Source organism: Zingiber officinale, chromosome 2B (genome assembly GCF_018446385.1).
Source record: "Zingiber officinale cultivar Zhangliang chromosome 2B, Zo_v1.1, whole genome shotgun sequence".
Lineage (NCBI taxonomy): Eukaryota > Viridiplantae > Streptophyta > Magnoliopsida > Zingiberales > Zingiberaceae > Zingiber > Zingiber officinale.
Window position 1 is genome coordinate 125,497,689 of NC_055989.1, and position 7,134 is coordinate 125,504,822.

Here is a 7,134-nt window from a genome sequence, read left to right on the forward strand (position 1 = left end):
TACATAAATTATCAAGAAAATAAAATTTTAAAAAATCAATTAAAAAATATATAGTGTAGTAATAAATTTAGAGGAGCATAAAGAGATTTAAAATTTAAATATTAAATGAGACAAATAACTAAGTAGTGATTAACTTCTAAATGTAAATAAGTCTTGCTTTCGATTTAACTAATAGGTGAATTAAGAAAAAATAAACTATCTATCTTCAAAATTAATCTAGCGAAATATACCCACCCGAATCATTAAAAATATAAAAGCACATTTAAAAAGCAAAACTAAAGCACGAGGAAGTTTGAAAAGTACTGTACTTCCTTCTATTTTTATTTTGATTTTCAACCCCACATATCGATATGCTTCAGTTTCGACAATTAATGAATAATAGGTTTTCGTAATTTATTGTCAAATTAAACAGAAATAATAAATCACATTGCTAATTGGATTATCCTTAGATGTCGCAAAATCTAAGGAAACTACAAGATCAAACACCGAATCATTAACGAATGTGCGTTGGTTGCTATAATTATAAATAATCACCTCCTCTTCTGTATATCATCCACAAGGACAAGAGTGATATTCAAAACCACGGATCATAATGCTTAAGTTTTGACAATTATAGTAAGTTTTTCTATTTTGTTGTCAAATTAAACCAAAAATAACAAATCACATACCGAATAGTTGCTAATTGAAGACTATAAATAATCACCTCTTCTCTTCTGTAAATCATCCACAAGGACAAGAGTAACCTTCAATTACTGCACCAATGACCTCCATCTTTTTCTTCATTCTCTTTGTTTCTTTTCTCTTGTTCGCCAGAGGGGTTGTCTGCGACGAAGAGCTTAAAGCATACATTGTTCACGTCGAAGTTCAACCGGATGTTTCCGCGTATGATGGAGACTACTACACCTTCCTTTTGGCCGAAACATTAGAGATCCAAGAAGATGATGCGGCGTCGCGGGTTATACACTCCTATCGGAATGTTATGACCGGCTTCTCGGCGATGTTGACGGAGAGGGATGTGGCGGCCATGTCGAAGGTCGACTGGTTTGTGCGCGCCGTTTCGAGCTTGGTTTACCGTCCGTTGACCACCCACACGCCCCTGTTTTTGGGGTTGCGCCACCGCACTCACAGCGTGTGGAACGCGACCAACATGGGGGAAGGCGTCATCATAGGCGTCCTCGACTCCGGCATCACCCCTGGCCACCCTTCGTATAGTGACCGCGGCATGCCGCCTCCTCCACCCAAGTGGAAGGGCCGTTGCAACTTAGGGAACGTGCCGTCATCGACCGAGCAGTTCTGTAACAATAAGCTCATCGGCGCCCGATCCTTCGTCAACTATAATCGGTCCCGGAACGGATCGACGGATTCGCCTATTGATAACGATGGCCACGGTACTCACACGTCTAGCACCGCCGCCGGCGCATTCGTGAAGCGCGCTAATGTGTATGGGCTAGCCAGGGGAGTGGCCGCTGGAGTGGCCCCCCTTGCGCATCTCGCCATTTATAAGGTTTGCGCGAATGACGAGTGTCAGGGGCACGACATACTCGCTGGGATGGACGCCGCAGTGGAGGACGGTGTCGATGTGCTTTCAATCTCGCTCGGTAGTGACCCTGGTCCATTCTACCACGACCCAATTGCGATCGGCGGTTTTAACGCCATGCGCAAGGGAGTCTTCGTCAGCTGCTCGGCCGGCAACTCGGGGCCGTTTAATTCCACCGTATCCAATGACGCGCCATGGTTACTCACTGTGGCGGCCAGTACTATGGACCGTGAGTTCTTGGCCACCGTAAAGCTTGGCGACGGTAGCGAATTCTAGGGAGAGAGCATCTACCAGCCGCAGGGATTCTCATCGAAGAAGTATCCTCTCGTGTTCCCTGGCGGCGCTTCCACCTTATGTCTCAACGGTTCCCTTAACGGTATCGACGTGAAGGGAAAGATTGTGCTCTGTGACCGCGGCATCAACGGGCGGATCGAGAAGGGGGAAGTCGTCAAGCAAGCGGGTGGCATTGGCATGGTGCTTGTCAATGCACCGAAAGATGGCTACAGCACTATCGCCGATCTCCACGTACTGCCGGCGTCGCACATTCCCTATTCCTTCGGACATAAGATCAAGGCTTACATCAACTCATCCTCCCTCCCGACGGCCACCATTGTCTTCAAAGGCACCATTACCCATGTACCCCACTCTCCGGCGATAACTTCCTTCTCCTCCCGTGGGCCTAGCCAAAATACACCGGGGATCCTCAAGCCCGACATCACCGGCCCTGGTATCAGCGTCCTTGCTGCTTGGAATACACAAAAATTCAATGTCATCTCCGGCACCTCCATGTCTTGCCCCCATCTCTCCGGCATCGCCGCCCTTATCAAGAAAGTCCATCCCGACTGGTCGCCCGCAGCTATCAAATCTGCCATAATGACGACGGCCTACGTAAAAGATAACACCAACAACCCCATCTTTGACGAGAGGAACCTTCCAGCCGACCTCTTCGCGGTGGGAGCCGGCCACGTCATGCCTCGAAAGGTCCTTGACCCGGGACTCATCTACGACATCTCTCCGACGGACTATTATCCATACCTTTGCGGCCTTGGCTATAGTGACTCTGACGTGAGCATCATCGTCCACCGCAAAATAAACTGCTCGTCGATCAAGAGCATCCCAGAAGGAGAGCTCAACTATCCTTCCATCGCCGTCTGATTGCTGACGAATGAGGCAAGGACGGTGACCTTCACAAGGACCGTGACCAACGTCGATAAGGCAGCAGCGACTTACTACGCAAAGTTAGACGTGCCCGACATGGTTTCGGCACGCGTAGTTCCGAAAAGCTTAACCTTCGAGAAGGTTAATGAGAAGAAGAGCTTCAAGATTAGTTTCAAGCGAAGGAGTGACTATGGGGCGTCGTCACCGACTGTTGAAGGGCAATTGAGGTGGGTTTCCCAAGCGAGGAGTGTGGTCAGAAGTCCAATCTCCATCATCCTGGAGCGATGATGATATATATAAAGCAAAAGAAGCTATTAATCCCCATATGTATATTAATTATCATATTCTTATTCATGTATATACATCTAAATTTATGAATATTGCATGGACAAGCATTTATCCATTTTTTTTCTTTTTGTAAAAATTTTAAATTATAATCCATGTCTGTTTTATTTGTAATTATTTCTTATACTATTAAAATAATTTTACAATATCTCTGGGCCCGCTTGAACAATAGATCATGCTACCTTATTTTACTTTAACATTCTCACTCTTTAGAAATTATTGCCTAAACTATTTGATCTACTTTTGTGGGCATAATCAATATCATCTTTCACCATGATTTGTCACTTTGAATGATTGAATCACATAACATATTTGGCTCGCATCTCAATATATTTAGATTAAATTATATTTAGCTCATTTAATCGACTCAAGTGGGGACTTAGGGTCAGTACATTTTCATATATTTTTGTCATATATTATTTGCATAACTACATGCTTTTTCTACATTACAAAAAAACCTATAATTAATAATCTAAATTTTAGTGACCAAATATTATTTCGGACACAACTTAGTGACTTAATTAATATTCTTGATATGGGTTAGGTTTTGTAGGTCCCTGGTGAAAAAGGAAAAGGAGATAGCAGAATTAAGAAGATAGGGTAATATCGACCGAGATATACCTTGATGAAGGAAGACCAATACCGAACGAGATATACTTTGGGAAAGGCATGTCAATATCGACCGAGATATACCTTAAAGGAAGTAAGCCAATATCGACCGATATATATCTCAAAGGAGGTAGACTGATATCGATCGATACATACCTCAAGGAAAGTGGGCTAATATCGGCCGAGATACACCTTAGGGGAAGTCAAGTTAATATCAACTGATATATACCTTGCGGAAAGTAAGCTAATACCGATCGAGAAATACCTTGAGAAGAGTAGGCCAGTATCGGCCGGGATATATCTTAGGAAGGGTAAATCAATATCGACCGGGTTTACACGTTTAAAATAAAAGCCAGTATTGTTTAAGAGGGCATATCTAAAATTAATTAAGTATACATGATCGTCCGAGAATGAAAAGATCCAAAGATTTATAGAATTGGTAATATATTACTGAACGATTAGTTGAATTATAATGATAAACTGACCGAATAAGGTCTGGGTTTAATATTCGGTCAATATAAAACATAGTATAATACCAAGCTATCTAAAGACAGGACGAACAAATAGACTCATAATTAATTTAATAAAGATACCTGTATGTGATTGAATAACAGGTTTACCTATTTGGCGGGAAGTGTGTTTTTAGACTTTTCTGCAGGTGCTAGATGACAAAGAAGGTACATCTGGGGTACAAAAAAGATTCCTTAAATGTCATTTTACCACAAGTATGCAGCTTACATCATCTCAGAACAAACTCTAACAAACCGGGGTCCACTTCATGACTACGGAGGTTATATGAAATGGTATAAAAAGGGGAATCCTCTCCATTGGCCAGGTAAGTTCACATTACTGCTCGCACTCACAAACCCTAATTCTTAACTACTGTTCGTCTTCTTCTTCCTTCTTCCACACCAAGAGAGATTATTGACTTGAGCGTCGGAGCGCTTAGCCAGGTATTTCCACCCCGGTCTTAGGTCACTGATGATAGTGTTGGTTGGTCTCTTGTGCGCAGGAAGCCTTAGGAGCTCCGGATCTCGGTTTTCTTTAGTCAGATTTCTCTCTCGTCATTGAAGCTTCGCATGAGGAGGGCATTCTGTGACTTTATTTTCCCCGATCCGCTTTGGGTTTCTCGGATCGGTATCCAGTCAGTCAGGTATTACTCTTCATCAGCAGTAGGTTTTCTCCCCAGCTTTCTATTTCATCAAGTTTCTCAGACAGGATCAAATTTGACGCCGTCTGTAGGAACTTCACCTGAATCTGAGACTACAAGATGGAAGAGGCTAGAAAATCAAATCTACTCACTATTAGCCACGAAGATCTAGATTTTCTCATTAATACTCATGTACAGAAAGCTTTGCAACAACAACAACTTCAAGCTCATACTGGGGCTACTCTGCTGGTAGCTCATAATCTGGTGATTTCGACTACTGAGCACTGGAAAGGAAAGGAACTAGAAGAAGAGAAACATGTATATTTCCCTCCGGCTACAGCTTCCCCGACTAGGCATCCTCGAGCCTTCCTTCGTACTCCTTTGGAATAGGGAGGATGAAAGCCTATATTTCAGGAATCCTCTGGCAAAGCACCAGAGAGGGAGAAGCAAAGTTAAGATGATAGCCAGCGATAGCTCGCTGGAAAGAATCATTTTTCTATTCTCTCAAAGTGTACTGGATGATATACTTCCCAAGCGAATACATTGGGACTACAGATCCGGAAGATCATTTGTTAAAATTTGAGAACGTAGCATTATTACAATAATTTTTTGATGGAGTGAAGTGTCGGATGTTCCTCACAACACTCGGAGGAGCCGCGTAGCGTTGGTTTAAGAGATTGCCAGAAAAATCTATCTGAAAGTTCAAGGACTTCAAGAAGGTTTTCTTACACCATTTCTCTAGCAACAAGAGGTACCATAAGACTCCCTGGAGTCTATTTTCAATTAAAAAAGCATTTAAGGAGTCCATTAGAGCCTATATCAAAAGATTTAATCAGGTAGCTATCGATGTGCCCAGCGCTACTATTGAAATATTAGTAAGTGCTTTTTCTCAAGGTCTGAATGATAATGATTTCTTTAAATATCTAGTAAGAAATCCTCTTGTCAATTTTGACTCCTTGATCGAACGTGCCACTGAATTCATTAACGTTGAAGAAGCTCAAGCTGCCCGCAGGAAAGAAGGCACTACTTCTTCTCCTACCCCTGTTAAGGAGAAGGCTCCTGCTCCTGTCCCTCCGCCTTGAGGACCTCGAGTAGTTCATCCACCTCATCGTCATCTAGAATATCGTCCGCAAGCAGTACAACACGTGGAGATGCAACAAGAAGCACCAAGAAGGTGGTGCACATACCATAAGACCAGCAATCATCATACAGAGGACTATTTTGTTTTGAAAAATAAGAGAGCAAATAGGGATCGTTATCAAAGGAAAAATTATTATCGACAACAATACCCCAGACAACAAAGTCCGCTTAAATTAGAATATCGCCCGGTCGAGCCTCAACAAGGCGCATTACCAACCCCGGCCGGTACAAGCCATCCGCCCGAGAAAACTCAGCCTGATGTCATGACCACTCGGCAAGAAGAAAACAGGAGCAATGCCGCCCGAGGCAACATTAATATGATCGCGGGTGGGCCTACTGATGGAGATTCCAACAGGGCCAAAAAAGCACATGCACGGAGACTTGAAATACATGTTGTAGGGTGTAGCATGGAAAAAGCAACTGGTCCAGAAATTAGTTTTGGACCTAGAGACCTTGAGGGAGTAGAAATACCCCATGATGATGCATTAATGATTAAGGCTGTGATAGCTAATTATCCTATTTCTCGTACCTTCATAGACACTGGTAGTTCTGTGAATATTATCTTCAAGAAAGTTTTTGATCAGCTGCAGATTGACCCGAGTGAACTTCAAAAGATGGTAACTCCTTTATATGGATTCACTGGTAATGAAGTACAACCGCTTGGTCAAATAAAATTGGCCATATCTCTAGGGGAGGAGCCTCTTATAAGAACAAGAAGATCCTACTTTATGGTGGTGGATGCCCCTTCCTCCTATAATGTGATACTGGGTCGGCCAGCCTTAAATGAGTTTAGGGCGGTCGTTTCTACTTTCTGTCTAAAGATTAAATTTCCCATTGATGACCAGGTCGGGGAAGTGCGGGGTGATCAGAAGACAACACGAAAATGTTATGTGGAGATCGTCCGAACTGAAGCCAGCGCCGCTCAAAAAATCCAAAGAATGGAGGTTAATGTCATTCAAGAAAAGTCATCTGTTCTGGTTTATGAAGAAAAGAAAGAAGTCCATATACAAACCAGTCGACCTGAAGCTAATACTTATGTCGCGGCCGATCTTGATCCTACATTGAAAGCTGAGCTGGTTTAGTGCTTAAAGAAAAACAATGATGTCTTTGCCTGGACGCCTAAAGAAGTCATGGGCATTTCCCCTTCAGTAATTGAGCACTCTTTGCATGTTTTCCCAGATGTCAGGCCGGTCAT

At 42.9% G+C, this 7,134-nt stretch overlaps 1 pseudogene; it reads left to right on the top strand.

Annotated features, from left to right (window-relative positions):
* The first annotated feature begins 760 nt into the window (after nucleotides 1–760).
* Nucleotides 761–2,983, top strand: LOC122048658 (annotated as a pseudogene).
* The last annotated feature ends 4,151 nt before the right edge of the window (nucleotides 2,984–7,134 follow it).